Raw genomic sequence first — 20679 nt, forward strand, 5'->3', positions numbered from 1 at the left:
ACAGGCATATCAGATAGATATACCACTGACAGTGAAAAGAGCTTGAAGCTAGGTCACACATAAAGGATGAAGACTTTGGCGTTAAGACTTTTCAACAACCACTTGAAGCTAGAAAACTATAGAACAATTCCTCATATTTTAAGAAAAAAATTATTTTCACCTTGGAATTTTTTATCTAGTCCAAACAAATTATCAATGAAGCATCAGGATAGGAGAAAAACATTTGCAGCAACACAAACACTTCAAAAAGTTCACCTTACCATACATTCTTTTCTTTAAAGTTACCAAAAGATACTCACCAAAACAAAGAAGTAAACTAAAAAAGAGGACAACATGGATACAGAAAGCCTGGGTTCCAACAAAAGAAAAGGTCAAAAAAGAATTCTCAGAAACATGATGAAGTCACAAGCTAAATTATACAGCCTACATTGAGCCCAAGACAGCAGATCAGAGCAAGAATATAGAGCTCAAGAAGTATTTTCCCAATTAAAAAAAAAAAATTGAATGATCAATTATCTAATGTGTTTGAAGATACTTGGAAGAGTATATAATGGTATAACATTAGAGACAAAGAGGAAACTAAGAGGAAAAAAGGAATTTTAACTCCAAGAAATACAATCACTGTACACTGCAAAGTTGAACTGTAAATGTAATTACAAAGTCTTAATAATATAAACAATGAACTTTCATTTAACAAAAGCATAATTATATTAGGAACATAAAGGGAAAGAAGTTCAATATGGCATAAGAATCTTAAAGCACAGATTCATCTTCCACAGTATGAATCCAATAGAGAACACAAAAAATTAAAAAACAAAACAGTAGAACCATGTATTCAAGATTGAAAATAAACCAAAAAAAATCTAAGAAAAGAAAATAAATATCAGAAGAAACAGCTAAATATACTGAACATGTTTGCTCTGAGAGCAGGACCTGAGAGGAAAAGTTAGAAGTGAAGCAGAGGACCAGGGTTTTCAATATAAGTCTTGTAAATAAGACTTTCTTTTTAACTATACAGCTGTATTTATTAAAGTATTAATAAAAAAAGTTTTCCTATCGCTTATAACCAATAAAGTCAGTCATTCCCCAAGTATCTGAGCACTAGCTAAGTGTGTCAGGCAGGTACTTTTGTCGGTGCTGGGAAAACAGCAGTGAACAAAACTAAGTCCTCATCCTCAGAAAGCTTACATTCAGACAGGGAGGGCAAATAACAGCACATCAGACAAACCAATACCATAGAGGAACAAAAGGTAAGGTATGGGCACAGTGTGATGTGGATGCCATTTAGTAAGGTGTTCAGGAAGGGTCTCTCAAGAACAAAAGGAGAGCAAACTATGAAACAGAAGAAAAATCTGTTCTGAGAAACAAAAGGTATCTACTAAATTCAAGTTAAAGGCTTCATTTCAAGCCTCTCTCAGTTCAAAGCAATGTGTCACTCAATAGTCAGTACCAGAAGTTTTCTGCAGTGGCATATGTAAGTTGTCAAATTTCCTCAAACTCACTCATAAGAACACTGCTGTATTACAAAATAGAGACATGTATATCTATCTATATATCAGTCCATATTCTTCTGAGAAATCTAATTAGCCATACATTTTAGATACCAGTGTTATATCCCTATTATATAAGTTTTCCTAAATCAAAAGCTGAAGGCATTAACCAAGAAATATTCCATTATAAATTTAGTGCACTCCTGCATTCCCAGCCACACAGAAGGTGGAAGTAGGAGGTTCTAGAGTACTAAGCCAATCTCAGCAACTGAGGGAGACCCTGTCTCAAAAAACGGCAGTAAAACTCCCCTGGGCTCAAATTCCCAATATGGTGGTGCGGGGGGTGGGGGGTATTCCATTATAAAGCATTAAAAAAGGGGAAAGACTAATTCCAAGACACTAAAATTTATCACAGCCAGTCTTCATTCACTCCCTTGAGAAACCAATGGGAATGCAAAGCACATTAGAGAAATCATTTATAGGGTAATGCAATACATCAGTTTTTCTTTTCAAAGACTTCATTCAAGCCATCTAATTATACTCTCATGGAAAACCAAATAACTTTAAAGAAGTAACCACTTTACTTCAAATACACAAAAACCTCATATTCAAAAAATCAGGTTCATTCCAATACATCTTATTCTCAAAAACTTGTACTATTAAAGATAAACCCAAACAACCTGTCTTCATTTTATATCTCTTTGATAGAAAACATGCTTCTTGTTGTTATTGTTGTTTTTCCAACACTGTGACTGAACCCAGGGGTGCTTTATCACTGAGCTACAACCCCAGTTCTTTTAATTTTTGAGACAGGGTCTCACTAAGTTGCCCAGGCTGACCTCACACTTGTGATCTTCCTGCCTCAGCCTCCTGAGTCACTGGGATTACAGATAAGTGCCACTATGGCCCAGTTAAAATAAACAGGTTTAAATTAAACCTACAAAAAATAAGCTTATTAAATTCTAATTAGCAGTTGGATTTAAGGTTTAAAAGTATCTTAGAAATTTCTGGAAATGCAAACCAATAACACAGTAGATGCTGAGTTGTAGCATCAGGTGTTCATGTTCTCCCCATCAAACTCTACACACTCCTGAGGGGGACTATTACATTCTAGTAGAAGCTATAATTCCAGTTTGGGTTCACTGCTTGCTTGCTGGTGGCTTGCTTACATCTCCAAACTTTAGTGTCCTGACCTAAATTAACAAGATAATAATACCTACCAAGTATCAATGTTAACACTGCAAATAAGGAGTAATAAAATATTTAGGTATAAATAATATATGAAAAGAGTTTTCAAAGTTGTAAAGAACTATACCAATATCTGTCATATTTTCACCACGATGAAAACCAAACACTCCAAGTAAAAATTTTCTTCTCTTTGCCAGTGAGGGTTATGTGATTCTGCGGAAGAACAGGGCACTGGTTCACTAAAAACAAAAGGTAATTGTTTTTTAAAACACACTGAAAAACAATTAGACACCCTTGTAAACCAGTAAATGTCAAGAGTATTTTCAACAAACATTTAACTATATAAACCAAAAGAATAGGATTGTTTAGCCACACATAAACCATGCATCTGACTTGAGGTAGAATGTTTATCCTTGATATATTTGGAAATCAGACACCTAATGTGTATAAACATAAGCAGTTTTTAAAACATTTGTATTAATGCTTTTGTTCCCAAAGTAATAACTCCCTCTAAGAAGAAAAACATGAACAATATTCAAGTAGTTTTTACTTCTGAAGCTTTTAACGTAACAGATTTGCCCACTTACCATTTAGGATCCTTCAGGGCACAGACCTGTCTTTTTCCCTGATGTATCCCCAACATCTGGAGGAATAACTGGGACCAAGTAGATACCACATGAGTTAGACCCCTAGAGGCCAAAACTAAGTGTTTCAAATTGCAACAGAATTAATTTCATCTACATATCATTCACTACACCCTATGGTCTCAACTGTAATGACATAAAAAACTGAAAAAGATGTACTAGGTATTTAAATACACACAAATATTACTCATAAGTGCATCTAATTTACAAAGCCAGTTTTTTCATATTCTGTCTCAGAGAATTTTAGAATATTCTTTATATTACAAATAAATGTCAGAAAGGCATATGACAATCTAGATATATAAGCATTACCTTTAAATTTCTGTTGTAATCTGGAATAATTAGGCAAAGTTAGTAATATTTCCAGAGTTCCACCCGGAGAATGTGAAGTCATATTCCTTAATTCAATGAAAGGTGGAATATAATGGGAAAAAGATCTTACCATTTTGAATTAAATTTAAAAGAATTACATTTAAATTATTCAAAATGGCATCGAAGGAAAGACCTTACATTTGATCTATAGATCTGGCTAGGGCATTTTCCAAATATGGGACGCCACATGATCAACTTCACGTCTACAAAGCTTAGAGGTTATTTTTATTAAAATAATAGTTTGAATATAAGCTCCTTCATAATTCTCATGACTAAGATATTCAGCAGTAATACTAATACACTTATTATATTTGATTCTACCGCTGGTATAAGCATATTATCTGGGTGGAACACGATTATGGCTTGAGGATATGTTTAGTGTCACGCTGCAATATCCTGCAAGCACGGATTGAAAAGTTTCCCAAAATCCTAATGGTCATCTTCAAAGAGACTTGACCACGAGTCGATCTGATGGTAAATATTAACAAAGCACCAAAGTCAACTAATAAACACTGGCACGAAAACAAAGCTCTCTATAGCAACTACAGAGTTGGGTGGGGGGACGACCCAGGACTCAGAAGATAAAGCTACGTGAATCGCTGCCTGTGTGTTTCCACTTCAGGTCGTAAACACTGGGCAAACACCCTTCGCAGCGCTTCCTTAACAGAAATTGGGTGTTCCGATCGCCCCTCCTCCACAGCTAACATCAGCGCCCTTTCCTCCTCCTCCCTCACCCCTCCCAGCTCAAACAAATTAACATTTGCACCAAGGTACCTCCTATCAGCTCGCAGCTCCCTCCCAAACACGCCCACGGACACTGAAACTGGCTGCGTCTCCACCACCCAGCGCTACAGGAAAGGGGCTTCAAGGGGGGCGGGCGGGGCCCCGCTCGCACAGGTCGCCGCCGCGTTCCAGATATTGGCTCCTCGCGGGCGGCTCGGGTTTCCCCAGCTCACCTCCCGAGCACGGTGTTTATGAGCTCCCTAATCCGACACGGCTATGGCATTCCGGATATTTGCCGAAAGATATCGCGGCTTTGCAAGTGTTTGATCAGATACGTCCAGAGTCTCCCTCCTTCTCCCCGCACCCGGCCCCCGCCGCGCCGCCAGCCGACCCGGGGCTGCATCCGCCGCCCGCACTACGCGGAGCCTGGTCGGCCCGGGCCGCCCCGCAACAGGTCACCCGGCCGCGGGCTCGCGGGCGGCCGCTCGGCGGCCAGGCGCAGGGTGCAGCGCCGAGGCAGGGGAGGGGGTGTGGCCGGGCGGCGGGCCCCGCCGGGCCGTCCGAGCTCACCTGAGGGCAGCTGAGGCACCGCCGGCACAGCGCGTTGGCGGCCCGGGCCTCCGCCGCCTGGCGGAGAGCACGGCGGGCTCCGGGGGTCCCCGCGCCGGCGCCCCACGCCGCCTCTGCCAGCCCCAGAGCGGCCGCGGGAGGCGCGCCCGGAGTCCTCCTCCTGCGGCCGACTCCGCAGCCGCCTCCCGCGCCGGGGGCGAGCCGCACGCCGCAGCGCCGAGCCGCCGCCATTCCCCGCGCCGCTTGGGGGGCGCAGCGCACCCACCTTCCGTCCTCCGCACCACCGCGGGCCGCAGCGCCGACCTGTGCAGCCGCGGCCGTCGCCTCGGAGGATGGAGAGGCTACTCCGGCGTCACGCCTCGCCACTGCCGCAGCCGCCGAGGAGAGCGCCAGCCGACCCAGGCGGTCGGCGTCTCTCATTCAGCGCCCGCCGCTGGTGCTCGGGGGAGGGGAGTGCGCGGGATCCACCCCGTTCGCGCCGGGGAGGGGGAGGAGAGCGGCCCTGGCGGGGGCGCGCGCGGGGCGGGCGGGGTGGAGACACGGGCGCGCGCGCACCAAACGAACGCGCTCGCGCGGGCCCGGAGCGCCACGACCGGCGGGGTCTTCGCGCGCCGCCCGCCCGCGGCTCTTGGGCCCCGGCGGAACCCAACTGCCGCTGGGCACCGGTGTCCGCGGCGCGCGCCACCCTCCGCAACACCCCCGCCGCGCGCCTGTGCGGGGAGGGGCTCGCCCCAGCGAACGCGGCTGCTCGGGGCTGAGAGGACGCACAGGTGGGGCCCCGCCACCGCGCCGGCACCCCGCCCGCGCGGCCCTCGGCGGAGTCGGCGGTGGCGCTGGGCCTGGGCGCCGGCACCTCTCCTGCAAGACCCGAGAACAAAGTCTTGAGGCAAACGCTCGGCGCAGATCAAAGCTCCAGCACACGCCCGCGGTGCCTTTAGAAGTCGCGGCGGACAAGAAGGGGGCTCCTGAGGGAAGAGTCGCCCCACTACCGTGGGGCCGTGAATTAGGGTGTTGGTACTCCGACGCGCGGACCTTCGGGAAGGCTCGGAGTGGGCCTTTGCAGGTGTTGTGCACGGTATTCCTCCTCGCTTAATGACCAGTGTCAGATTGGGCACCCCCCGCCCCGCCCGGGGCTCAGATCGATGGATCCCAGGCAAATGGTGTTTTCACGCACATGATTCTAAAATGTTAACTATTTCCCGTGAATGAAGAAAAGAAGTGATTCCTTATAAACGGTGGAAGGGTGGTGTTTCAGAGGGCGCACTTTCGTATGGGTGGCCTACTTACAATTAGCACCATTTGAGGCAGTGTGACTTTTAGTGGAAGGTTGTCAGTGGGCCACCCCTGCATATGCTGTCCTTAGCGCTTGTGCAAAGCAATGATTATTTGATGTTCTGCGGCCCTTTCTTGTAGGCAACGTGCAGTTGAATGTGGAAGGAATACTGTGTAGCAGCACTGAGTATAAAACATGAAAGGACCAGAATTGTTCCTGCTTGGTTTCTTTAATAACCACTAAACAGATCTGATGACTGTTGTGCGTTGGAGAATGCTAACTAACTTCTCCTTGGACTACCTTCTAGAATACCCTTGAACTACGTTCTCTCAAATAGGGTTACTTCTTTAAAGGGCCACCACCTAAAGGTACATTAGAACAAAAACAAAACAAGAGACAAAGTTCACAGTGTTTCATATTTATTCCATTTTGCTTTCAAAGAAAGTCTTGAATCATGATTTAAAAAAAAAATCACTGAGAGAAGTAGAGAAAACAAATGTCCCAAAACATTCCAGAGGAAGGAAAAACTATTGGTTAAAAAGGGTGGAAATGCTTTATAAATACAGGAAGCTTTCCCATACATGCTAATTGCTTCAAGTCCCAAAGAAACAACAAGCAAACTGAATTAGCACTTGGAGGAAGAGTCCCTTCCAGCTATAATAGAGCTGGGTAAATGTTTAGTCTTTTTTCGGAGTTAGTAAGAGATTAAGGAAAAGGTGGTTAGCTGTGTGCCAACAATAATACAACAATTTTATATATATATATATTCATATGTATGCCATTATCACAAATAATTAACTGCTCTCAAGAAATAAGAAAACTGAGGAACAGGGGATTCTGTTTTGTGCAACTGTCTTGCAATTACTTTAAACTTGAATTAGAGCCTCATAAAAACAAATGAGCCTGTGTCCTACATCTGACAATAATTTTCACAGTTTACTGTAAAAGCAGTGAATTTTTCATTCGGACTTTGATGAGAAAAAGCCATCTGACTCATGAGGTAGGCCTTGGATACACTAAATTCTCATGTCTACGAAATTTCTGAATTCACAATAAGAACCTCAAAATCTGTTTCTTATGTTGATAACCTATAAAATCATACTTAATTTATTGTTTGAGTTGTCTTAAGTATTTGTATATAAAAATACATAAAAGTTCATTTTCAGTGTTATTGTTTGGCTGGTTGCTATTTTTGTTTGGTTTTGGATATTTTTGTTATGGTTTGGAAATCATTTTACAAAGTCAGTGACCCTTCCCATTCTTTGATATGTAAATGAAGCAATGACTTTTTACACCAGCACCAAACTTTATGTATCAAAGCACTAAAGCTGCTTTATGGATTCCATTTGCTTTAACCAAAAGACAAGAAATATGCAAAGTCTTAGTAGAACAAAAAGTGCTAATGTATAAAATAGAAATGCCATTATATAAAATAGAAATCAATAAGAATTCAATATGCTTAAAAGTCATTTCAGAGGAATCACCATTATGTAATGTTTTATTATTGTCCATCAAAATTATTTCCCAGGTGTAAGCCAAGGAACTAATGTAGATACAGAACAAGCAGTTCAAAGACAAGAGACCACCGCTGCAAAAAAAGAAATCAACAAACAACTCATTGTAGCTGTCAAACGGCATTGTAAGAAAGATTATTTCCATAAGACTGAATTATATTACAACAAACAGAATTTCAGTAAGGTTATTTCTCTAACCTTCAATCTTTTTTCATATATATATGTATGGTAGCTAGACAGTTTGAAGACATTTGTTGGTTGTGTTTTAAATGTTCTCATTTAAGGCAAAGCAGCACACCCAAAATTTACTTACTTTTAAAGGATGCATAGGGAAAAAAAAAAAAAAAAAAAGGATGCATAGGAACTGACAAACAAACAAGAGGAGTCTGCCATGATTCCCAATTAAGAGAGACTGCCACAGGTATTAAGATACCAAACACGAAGATGATCAACAGTCCATTCAAATATGAGCACCATTTTAATTTTACAATTTACACTTGGGTTTACAATAAAGCTGCTTCTCACAGGGGCAACTCTATGCAGGGTGTGGATCAGCAGGGAATTATTTACTTAATGGTGATTAATGTTTCCTTGAAACAACTGGTGAGGAAGCCAGTTAGTGTATAAATAAATGTTTGCACAGACTCATTCTTTTCAATATTAACTTTAAAGACAGTTTTAGAGCCAGTTGTGGTGGCACACATCTGTATCTAAGCTACTTTGGAGGCTGAGGCAGGAGGATTGCAAGTTCAAAGCCAGTCTGGTCAACTTAGTGAGATCCTGTCTCAAAAAGAGTTGGGGATATCTCTTATTGATAGAACCTCTCTGGGTTCTAACCCCATATTGCAAAAAATTAAAATGAAAAATAAAAAACCATTTCAGCAATGCCTCATCTTACAGGATTAGAAAAGGGACTGATGGAGGTTGAATATGATAAAATATTTAGATAAATCAGGTTTTCATCTTGAAGCACTACAAAATGTTTAAACTACTTTTATTGATTTTTTCCCACCAACATCTCAACAACTTTTCTTAAACTACTAAAACAATATAACTGAACCTATTCCTCATAACCCAAAGGTATCTTGAAAAAAAAAATGGAAATTGACAGCATGATGTCCTCCAGGATTTAGGAGTACTTAGTACTCATCATTGTTCAGTAAGTAGTCCTAGCCCTGTGTGTTCCTGCAGTCCCTTGAGTCTCATCAATCTGGGGCTCACAACTAATCTTTCTGCTCTTCCTTCTTGTTCCTGCTACAGGACTCCCTCTACACACACATTCATACACACTTGCACCCTTGAGTTGTCTCGTGTAGAAAGGTGTAGAAATCCAAATAATATTTTAAATACAAATGAAAGAAATGCTAAAATAACACCAATATTTGGGAGGCATTTATACTTAATATAAAGACTTCACCTACTTTCATGTTTTTCTCTAAATTGGGATAATTGCATTTACCAGACTTTTTTTTCCAAATAAGTGAATTAATTCATAAAAATTATAGGCAATTATTTTTCTTTCTTTTCTTTTTTTTTGGGGGGGGGTGTGCTGGGGATTGATTGAACCCAGGGATCCTTTACAATTGAGCTACATCCCAGTCCTTTTTCTTTTGAGACAGGATCTCACTAAGTTGCTGAAGCTGTCCTCAAACTTGTGATCCTCCTGCCTCAGTCTCCTGAGTTGCTGGGATTACAGGCATCAGACCTTTCATTCTTAACAGAGGGAAAGAATTTTGGTTAATAATTTTTATCACAGTTTTTAATATAGCCGACATATAAAAATAGGTCAAATATTTTTAAAAAGAAAGTTTTAGTCAGTATCAATAATGAAACAGATAAATGAAGAAAAAGGAAATATTCTTGCTGTGGTAGGATGTTGAGAAACTACTGGAGTTGGAAAAATCATCATTTTGCAACCATAATGGCAGAGAATAGGTAAGGCAGGACCCATGATTGGATCAAAACGTAGGAATAAATTTAGATGAGGAACAAGATATTTGTATGATTTTAGAGGGTTTTCTTACATATTTCTTATTAGTTGCAAGGAAAGATTAATTATACATTGGAGAATTTGACAAAACCCTGACCTGGTAATCAAAGTCAACATCACAAATGAGGGACAGATTGACAATATTTACCTCCAGATGTGACTCCCTAAGATAGCATCTAAACAAGGAAATGAAGAATGTAAAGAGGAAATATTGGATCAATCCAAATGAGAAATATTTCATTTTGTTTTATTTAAAAGGGGACTGTATACTTCAAAGATAAAATGTCATAAAACACAAAGGCTATAAAAAATATTTCAGCTGAAGAGCCATGATGACTTAATGTAAAATGAGATACTAGACTGGATCTTTTCCTTGAGGAGGAAAAAATGTTATTAAGGACATTATTGGGTTAATAGGAAAACTAATGGCAGATGGATTAAAGTATTGCATCAATGCTAAAGTCACTGAAATTGGTAATTACTGCAGTTATGTCCCTCTTCTTAGAAAATATATACTGAGGTATTTAGAAGCAAAGGGCCAGAGTGTATATACGGCCAGGAAAAAAAAATACACATGTATAATACATGTCCCTATATTTATTATGTGTGTAGAATATATATATATACACACACATATATATATGCACATATATATCAAGAGAGAAAACTAAAATGATAAAATATTAACAGTATTTATCCTTGTAATCTTTCTATGAATTTGAAATTATTTCCAAATAAAAAGTTTTGGTTTTTTTTTTTTTAAATTTTGGAATTTTAACTGGGCACAGTGATACCTGTATTCCCAACAACTCGGGAGACTGAGGCAGGAAGATCACCAATTCAAAGCCAGTTTAGAGCAAGGGTCTAATCAACTTAGCAAGACACTGTCTCAAAGTGAAATATAAAAAGGACTGGGGAGGGCTGGGTTTGTAGCTCAGTGATAGAGCACTTACCTAGCACATGTGAGGCACTGGGTTCAATTTTCAGCACCACATAAAAATAAATAAATAAAGGTATTGTGTCCATCTACAACTGAGAAAAAATTAAAAATAAGGACTGGAGAAGTGTCTCAGTGTTTAATTGTCCCTGTGTTCAATCCCTGGTACCATAAAATAAGGGCTAGGGCTGTAGCTCAGTAATAGAGTGCTTGTCCAGCATGTGCAGGCCCTGGGTTCAATCCCCAGTAATGTGGAGGGAAAAAAAAAAAAGGTTAGAATTTTAAAGAATCAGGCAAAGTAAGCAATCCATAGGCTATAACATCATAATTATTTTATTTTTCATTTGTTTATTTTTGGTGGTGATGGAGATCAAACCTTGGTATGCTTTGTGCATGCTAAGCATGCACTCACTACTGGAATTATAGTCCCAGCCCCCATCATGATTTTTCTTAATGACCATCTATGGTAAAATCCCATATGCTTTCTGAAATTGTCAGTTACTTTCATGGAACAGTTCCATCTCTTAGGTTAAATTGATAGAAACAAGGAATTTTATACTTGAATAATCATTCAACTTTTCATCTTATATATAAGGAAACTGAGGCTTAGAGATTCAAGAGATTTACCCCAAGTCCCTACACTAGTTACCATGAAGAGGACAATCTCTATAAGCTAAGCTATTACTGCTCAGTTTCTATCACTTTCTCCCTCTTCTCCCTAACTCTGGATTTCCTAAGGGCTTTATATTCTACTCTTTCTAGGATTTACAGGGAACTTATATGCACTTATGCTTTTAACTATCACTGCTCCACTGCTATTTCTTACCCAGGCTTCTGTACCACTTCTCTGATTGCTTCTGTGATGCTTAATCAGGACTTTCCATCATCACTTAGACTTTTGTGAGCTCAAAACCAAAGTAATGGTAGAAGAAAAAACTTTAAATGCCTAAAAAAAAAACCTATGAAAATATATTCATCCCTACTGATAATTAAGGAAAAGCACATTAAGTCAGGTACAGTGGTGCACACATGTAATCTCAGCAACTAGAATGGCTGAGGCAAGAGGATCACAAGTTCAAGGCCACTCCGGGCAATTTAGATCCTGTCTCCAATATAAAAAAATACAAAGGCCTGGGATTTATCTCAGTGGTAGAGTCCCTATAGGCTCAATCCACAGTATTGCAAACAGAAAGGAAAAAATTAACACAAGGTACATTTTGTCTAATAGATTTCTCAGTAAAATTTGTAATATTCTACTTTAGCAAGGGTGTGGGTTACACGCTCATATTCCAGAAGTATAACTGAGCATTAGTTTTTGATGAACAATTTACCTAAGCCAAGGAAGAATTTAAATGTGCATAGCCTTTGACTCAGCAATTTCACACATGGATGTTTGCCCTATCACATCATTACTGTGATAATATTCAAAGAAATATATGACTTCTCACTAAGCATGGTAATAGCAAATTTTGGAATATTATTTGTTCATCAACGGGGGGATGAATTAATACAATTAAAATAAATTCTTACTATGAAAAGAATACCTCTAAGTGAAAGATACTAATATGGATAAAAGAAGGAGAAGAGAACCATGTATACTAGCATTCTATTTCCTTTTAAAGTTGATAGGAACAGAGAAATCAGCCTACAAAGCTATGCAACAAATGATCACAGTGGTTATTCAAAGAGAATGGAAATGGAATTAGGGGGTGGAGAATAGGACTGTCATTTTTCTATTTTGTATATTCCCATTGTTTGTTTGTTTTAACTAGAAATATGTCCATGTCTTATGGAAAAAAAAAAAAAAACCAAGCTGGGTGCAGTGGCACATGCCTGTAATCCCAGCAATTTAGGAGGCTGAGGCAGGAGGATGGCAAGTTCAAGACCCGCCCCAGCAACTTAGTGAGAACATATATCAAAATAAAAAGTATAAAGGATTAGGGATGCAGTTCAGTGGCAGAGCACCCCTGGGTTCAATCCCCAGTACCTAAGGTGGTGGAGGCATTGCTTTCTGTTCAACCTAAAAACTTCTATTTCCTGACTTGGCACCCCTCCAGCATCACTGTTCCCATGATTTCCCCTTTCTCCCGAACTTTAGAAATACCTCTCTCTCTCTCTCCATTTAGGCCTGAGTCTTGTAAATTCTTAAAATTCTACTTTTTATTTTTATTTTGCAATTAGCCTGAATTACACATGCAGAAGATTATTCCTAATTGATTTCTTAGATGAAGTACTTCCACTCCTTCTGCACCACTAAATGTCACTGTGCTACATATCTTCTCCATCCCCCTCATCTCCCAATTAAAAAACCCCCAGTTGTTCCTTATGCTTTACTAACGTGGCAGCAAGACAGCCATAACCTTACTCTACCCTGCCAGTTTCCCTTGTCACCTTTTACACACTAGCCAAACCATTCTTTGACTTACTTATTCAATAAATAAACACTTATTCCTCCTTACTGAATATGCACCTGCTCTTATTGTTTCATTTCAGTACATTTTTGTTCCACCCCTCTCTCCATTTCTCCAGAGTCTGGCTTAAGATCCATCTCTGCTCCTTCTCTGAGGATATGCCACAGGCACATCCATTCCACACTGACATCTCCTTTCTTTAAACCCTGTTGAGATTATAATTTGAGATCCTCTCACTTTTGCAATTTATTATACAATGTCTTATCGTTTTATCAATGTATGCATTTCTTAAATGCCCCAATAGATTGTAAGACAATCCCTGTCTTGCTCTTTGGATTCACTTTTATTAAGTGTTTACAGTAGACAGACATTACAGTAAATGCCTTCCCAATGCTACCTCATTCGGTTCTCACAACAACCTGGAAGTTAGCTATCTTTACCACATTTTGATAATGATCATACTACCAGGAAATGGCAAAGTTGGGAATCAAATTCCAGGCAGTCTCCATGCTGTACCATCTACCTATAAAAGTATTCTTATGTGTTCTTATAAATTAATAGCTCAATATCACATATGTCAATGGTCCTTGGAAAATACTTATTGAATATAATATGCTAACAATGATCAGTTCAACATGATACCTGATGTATGTTTAACTTGAAAATAGTAATTTTTTAATAATTTGTTTCTGTTATGGAAGCTTATTTAAGAGTCCCAAAGAGTAAAACTGCTTTCAAAACCTAAATACTTTTAGAATAATGGAAAAAGTTAAATTGGGAAAAAAAAGTTAAATTAGGTTCAGTTTCTCATTTTGTCCATCCAATTGTTTAAAAAAATATATTGTAGGAGATAATTTTCTACCAACATCGCACAGTAATGAAGTTGGTTATCACATTACAGATGGGAAAGGCTTGCTGTACAACCACTAAGCCCATCCCTGGAGAGATGCAATTCTATCTGTGGTTTCACATTCCAGAAAGAAATATTCTTAATCCTTCTGGAAATTAGTAATGTAAGCATTTTAAAGTACTTCTGTTCGATTAGCCAATACATTTCATGTAATTTTTACTGTATTGAGACTTCACTTAGCAAGACCTTCTTAATTATGATACAATTCTGCATCTACAGATCTGATGCTCATTGTTGAGTACTGGCTATTATATTTGCCATTAAAAGCAAGACATAGTAGTTACTACTTAAGAGTATTCCACTTAGGAAAACATAAGTGGTAGTAAAATTAGTTATAAATTGACTTTCAAACTGTGATTCCAGTTAGAAAATGACTTCAAAAATAAAAAAGCCTGATATGATAATCACTTACCAAAAGATTGTTGTGAATTTACTGATATGTTCAGCATACACACTGTACCTTAAAACCACTTTAAAACTAACAGGTTCTGGGTCTGAGTTACACTAAACATAAATACCTGCAGAGATTTATGTTTTAGCACTTTTCTTTTCTATCAAAGTTATTAAATTTGAAATACATCCACAAGAGAAGAACTTCTAACAGATTAAAAACAAACTTATAAACTATTTTTCTATAATTGGCAAATTGAATATACATGTTTATCTGTACTACCTCCCAAACTTCCCTAAAATTATAATAAAGAACAAAAAGAATGGGAGAGATGATAAGATGTTTTGGGAAGATGAGGAAAAAGGGAATAAATAGTAATTGATTTAACTAGCAAAAAAAAAAAAAAAACAACAACAAACCTGTCTTTAGAGATAGAAGACAAAAAGAAGCCAGCTGATATGCACAGAACTCTGGAAAGTACAGGAATTGGTAGCACCAAGTAGTGAGGAAATGGGGATAAGAAATGCCTCCAAAAATGATTGGATAGAAGTCTGTAGAAGAAGAGTGAACAACTTGGCCTGGCCTCTGTCCTACCTCAGCTACCACCTGCTCCCTCCCCACGGTGGGAAAGGACTCCTGGTCTATGGAGAATTAAACCAGAGACAGAAAGAAGGGAAACCCAACTTTTAAAAACTATTAGTTATGGAACACCAAGCATTTGGGACAAATCTTTAACATTCTAGGCAAAGCTTTCTCCCTCTACCTCTCATTCACCTCCTCTTCCTACACATACAAATGCAGGAACGGGAAAATTTTTAAAAGTTCACCATCTTTAGAAAGACAATATTTCATTCATTAAATAAGACTAAAATGCTATGAAAAAGTTACAAAAAACAGAAGAAAGATTCTTATAAATTAAAAATATAATAGCCAACATCCAGATAGATGTCAACAGGGGATTGGAAAATAAAAGTTGAAAATATTTCTCAGAAAGTAAAAGACTCAGTACCTAACCATACCATAATTCTGAACAGAGCTAAAAATGTGGAAAACCAAGAGCTGTTATAAAACTGTTGATTGGAAAGACAAATTTCTACTAAAAGAAGTTTGATAATTTCTTTCAAAATAAAACATGTTTAAAATTCCCTTTCTACGAATTTTGTCTTACAGATAAACTCACTTGTATATAAAAAGAAGTATATGCAAGGATAGGAGCTGGGGATGTGACTCAATGGTAGAGTACTTGCCTAGCAGGGGTCAGGCCCTGGGTTCCATTCCCAGCAACGAGAAGAAGGATACACAAGAACAGTAATAGCAGAGGACTAGAAATATACTAATGTCATCTATACAGGACTGGTCAAAAAAGGATATTACATCCACACAATGAAATACCATGCAGCCATTAAGGGAATGAGGTTGCTCTAGATGTACTCCTATGGAATGATTTCTAAAGTACACTGGAAAAAGTAAGATGTGAAAACGTGATTATATTCAGAGAACACATTGCTTAGAATGTTAGAGATTTGCCCCAAATGCTTAGTGTTCCTTAACTGATAGTTTACACTTAAAAGTTCAGGTATCTCCTTTTTCTTTCTCTGGTTTAATTCTCCATAGACCAGGAATCCTTTCCCACTTTGAGGAGGGAGCAGATGGTAGCTGAGGTAGGACAAAGGCCAGAATTAATAATGGCAATTACTTCTAATATGGGGAACTAGTGGCTGAGGTATATGTAGGAGACTAAAATTTCACTGGGTGTCTTTGTATCTTTAAGATATCTAGTTTTAAAATTTTATTTTTATTTTTTGTAGTGCTGGGAATTGAGCCTAGGGGTGCTTTACTATTTAAGCCCTTTTTATTTTTATTTTGAGACAGGGTCTTGCTAAATTGCCCAGACTGACTTTGAACTTGCAATGCTCCTGCCTCAGCCTCCCCAGTTGCTGGGATTACAGGCATATGCCACCACACCCAACTGATACACATTTTTTTTAATCTATTGAATTAAGGCCTCCATTTATCGTTATTAAAAATATCTAAATTTCCGATCAAAATTAAGTTTTTAATTCTTCTCTGAATCATTTCTAAATTTATTAGGATTTTTTTGCATACACTATTTTGTTGTTGAAGTGCCCCAAATCAGACCCTGTATTGTAATAAACAATGCTCTTGAACTGAATTTGGCATTTTCTTTTTTAGTTTTCAATTATAAGGGCCGTATAGATAGCTTAGGACCACATATTCTATCTTAGTTACTGTGCACATACCTCTTTACCCCTCTTCTGCCACACCAGTAGGCCCTGCTAAAATGTCTGTGAACAAGTAAACTCTCCTCTCCAGTCCCCAGGGATGATGCCCTAGGCCACTCTCAATCTTTGTCTTTTCCCAGTAATGTAGAATAGATCAGGATCACAAGGAATAGTCAATTAGCCTTGGGAACCAAACCTTTCAATGTATGAGCAGAAAAGAAGAAAAGAGCAGGGAAAGGAAGTCAGACTCCAGAGAGCAACACAAGACTGAGAGGGGACAGAAGTCACATGAGAGACAATCCCCGGCTTCCTGTTCTTGGTGCCCGGGGTCTGCCTGGTTGTCTGCCTTGCCTGTTTGGCTAATGTAAACAGGTCTCCATCCCTTGCTCCAAACCATTTCCTAGCTAGAACAGCAAACATCATGCATACACTATTTTCATGCTTTTTATTAACAACTGATCCTTTATTTATTAATGCTTCCATTATTTATCCCCGTAAAAATAATATTATGGTGGCAGCATGCTGATCTGGGAGTTAGTCATCATTCTCAGTAAACCACCATAAACAACTCAGCTTTCCTTTCTGTGTCCAGTTTCTTTTACTTTTAAATTAGAATAATATTTGCCTTTTCCTTCTCTTATCTTTATTCTGAGGATTAAATAATATTACAAAAGCAAAAATAATTTTCAAATGTTGAATATCATAATAAGTAGTAGTATTTGTTATGTGTCATAATTCATGAGCACTTCCCTGAATCTCTGAAGTTAATTTGAATGTTTGGTGCGAACTTGAAGTTGTAAGATCTATGCAGTCTTAGTGTCCCCATTTTCTTCCCTTTATTTCCAAATTGCTGCCCCACACCATTAAATCACTGATTAGGTCGGGCCATGTTTGCCTTGTCCCAGTGTTGGCCCTCAACACTGTCTTTCACATGACTTCCAATTCTCTACTTCGACAACCCCTGGCTACTCCTTCCCTGCCCATGGCCAGGTGAGTCTCCCGGAGAAAATTCAGATAAACTTACCTGGGCAGCATTTAAACAACAGCCCCATTCTTTTCAGAATTTTTCATTTGACCAACCCTCATTAGGCTCCAAATCACATTGTAGAATCTCACTCTCTTGTCACATCTCTGCAATATCACAGGGAGACAGTCAACTGTAAGAGTCAGAAAAAAAGAGGTCATCTATCAACACCTACCCTGAGTCAAGAAGGACAAAGTTCCAGCCCATCCTTCTTACAAACATGAGGTCTTTCTTTCCTGGCTTCTTTTCCTTTGTGATTTATTTCCATTTGACTTACCTGAATACAACTATTTTTTACCAGGCGGGGCACCAGTTTGATTTTCTCAGGTTTCATACAACCTTGTAAGGACAGCCAAATGAATGCCTGACTACAAATGAGTTAGGTTTCAAATGAGATATGAATCTATTCAATTAACCAAATAAAATTTGTTATATAATCAGCAAATAGAAATCCAAGTTTACAAAAAACTAAGTAAAAAAAAAAAATCTCAGCCTGAAAACAGTATTCAAGATCTAGGACAAAATATGGAGACAAAAAGGAAGAGGGGCTGGGGTTGTGGCTCAGTGGCAGAGCACTTGCATAGCATGTGTGAGGCACCGGGTTCAATCCGCAGCAGCACATAAATATAAATAAATAAAATAAGATATTGTGTCCATCTACAACTAAAAAAAAATATTTTAAAAAGTCAGGAAGGGGCTGGGGATATAGCTCAGTCAGTAGAGTGCTTGCCTCACATGCACAAGGTATTGGATTCAATCCCCAGCACCATAAAAAAAAAAAAAAAAAAAAAAAGGCTAGGGATGTGGCTCATTGGTTAAGTGCCCCTGGGTTAATCCCCAGTACTACTACTACTACTACTACTACTACTAATAATAATAATTCAACTTCTAGGATACTATTTGTTTTCTACAGAAAGCTTCCAGTATCCAGTGTTTCCCTTTCTGTAGTAGAATTTGGAACACACTAATAAGAAATTAAATTTCCTCGAATGTCATCAGGAAAAAGCACAACCAACAGAAAATGAGCTACAAACTTGGAAATTATTTTTTCATAATAGAAAAAAACTATAAAAAGAGGTGTAGAGAAAAGTAATTATCCAGACACAAAAATGGTCATGTAGTTAAAATGAATGTTCTTAGAGTAGAAAATGTCCATATGCCCTTCTCACACCAATCAAACTCTTGGTATATAATTTATTCCACAAATGACTCTACCAGGAATTGTAGAGGGTGGAGATAGAGAGAGGGGAAGCAGGGGTTGTGCAGATGATCAGTCCTGTTGTTTAGTTAGAAATCTAATAAATTCTCATTCTGATTCATCTCTTGCTCATTTAATGGAGGTCTCATCAGCCTCTGAGAAGCCTGGTTAAATTTCCCAAAGCCAGGGGAGAACTAATTCCAACACCTATCTTACCCCAGAGGCCCCTTCAAAAAGAACTGCATTCTCCTCATGTCCAAGCTTACATTGGACACCTGGGATCGTTGGTGTGCCAAAGACTAACCCACTTCTTTATGTGCTTAGTAGAATTTCTGGAAACTATTGGTTGCCCCTGGTGTTGCTCTTCCATGTTAAGTTCTACCTCGCCTTTTGATTCTACATAATTTCTTATAACAGACCATAAGCTCCTTGAGGATAAGGGCGCCTTCAGATTTAGTCCTTCAATACCACAATCCCAGTGTCTGGCACAGAGAAGCCTTTCACTAAATGAATCAATGTGAGTAATACTGATAATGGACCAGTCACTTTATCAAAGTCCTTGAATTAAAATTTCTGTAGTGGTAAACCATAATTTCAAAATACAGGTCAAAGCTAGCTTTCTGCACAAAGCTTTCTCTTTAATCTTTTATATCCTTAATTATTATTTCATCAGTTTTTATTAGGGATACAATATTGTATACCTTAATGGAAGGAGCTGCTACACCTCTTTCTGAGGCACATTATACATAGAAGCTTTCTTTTTCCAGTTACTTTCTACATTCCCTGAAATGAAGAACCATACCTTCAATGTCATCACATCATTCATACGCTGTTCTGCTCAGTGCTAACTACTATTTACCAAGTGCTTTTCTTGTACCAGGTGCTTTTGTGTGTGTGTGTGGTGCTGGGGACTGAATCCAGGATCTTGTGCACTCTACCAACTGAGCTATATCCCCAACCCCTGTACCAGGTGCTTTTTAAACATTTGGTATGAATTTAACCCTAGCTAGCTCAAGGTCACACTGTTACAAAGTGACAGCACCAAGATTTAATCCATAGCAGTTTTGCTCCGGAGCCGGTGGTCTTAATCATTCTGTAGCCTCCCAGACAGAATGCATTAAAACATATCTGCTCTATTGCCTTATTGGCAGAATCACTATAGTAGCTTCCTGAACAAGTAGTTTAATCTAAAACATTTATTAAAGGCATGGTTTTATTTTTATTTTTTAAAAATATTTACTTTTTGGTTGTAGTTGGACATAATACCTTTATTTTACTTATTTATTTTTATGTGGTGCTGAGGATTGAACCCAGGGTCCCACACGTTCAGGGTGAGCACTCTACTGCTTAGCCACAACCCCAGCCCCTAAAGGCATGGTTTTAGATAAACAATAGTTTGTACTATAATATAGTTAAAAAGATTTTTCTGCCCCATTTGTTGTATTTTTAATATTTCTAAAACATCTCCCTTACTACTTTAATGTGATTCTGTTTTTCATGGAAGTCTTACACTACCACCAAATTATCCATAAAACCACAACCTCTTTGCAGTTTGGGCATTTCTGACACTAGCGTATGTCTCAGAACATCAGTCTCAAAGCCCCCTACTGCTACCGCCTCACTCAAGAAAGTATCAACTGACTTACCAGAGGGTGAGTCTCAGCCCTGCTTCTTACCAGTTATGGAACATTGGGCATGTGATTCACAAAATTATTGCCCCAGTATAGAGGTATACTTAAAGGTTTGCCTGCTCACTGAACTTAACTGGCAATGTCTTCTTGTGCTGTTGTTAAAACTGATC

At 38.9% G+C, this 20679-nt stretch overlaps 1 protein-coding gene across 2 annotated transcripts in view; it reads right to left on the reverse strand.

The window, feature by feature from the left end:
- Positions 1–5392, reverse strand: part of Ralgps2 (Ral GEF with PH domain and SH3 binding motif 2) — a 163893-nt gene extending 158501 nt beyond the window's left edge. For both annotated transcript variants that reach the window (XM_076831943.2, XM_076831944.2), the window contains exon 1: positions 5253–5392. The gene's annotated coding sequence lies outside the window, so the exon portion shown is untranslated. The remainder of the gene's footprint in view (positions 1–5252) is intronic.
- Positions 5393–20679: the final 15287 nt, after the last annotated feature.

This window comes from Callospermophilus lateralis, chromosome 13 (assembly GCF_048772815.1).
Source record: "Callospermophilus lateralis isolate mCalLat2 chromosome 13, mCalLat2.hap1, whole genome shotgun sequence".
Taxonomy (NCBI): Eukaryota; Metazoa; Chordata; class Mammalia; order Rodentia; family Sciuridae; genus Callospermophilus; species Callospermophilus lateralis.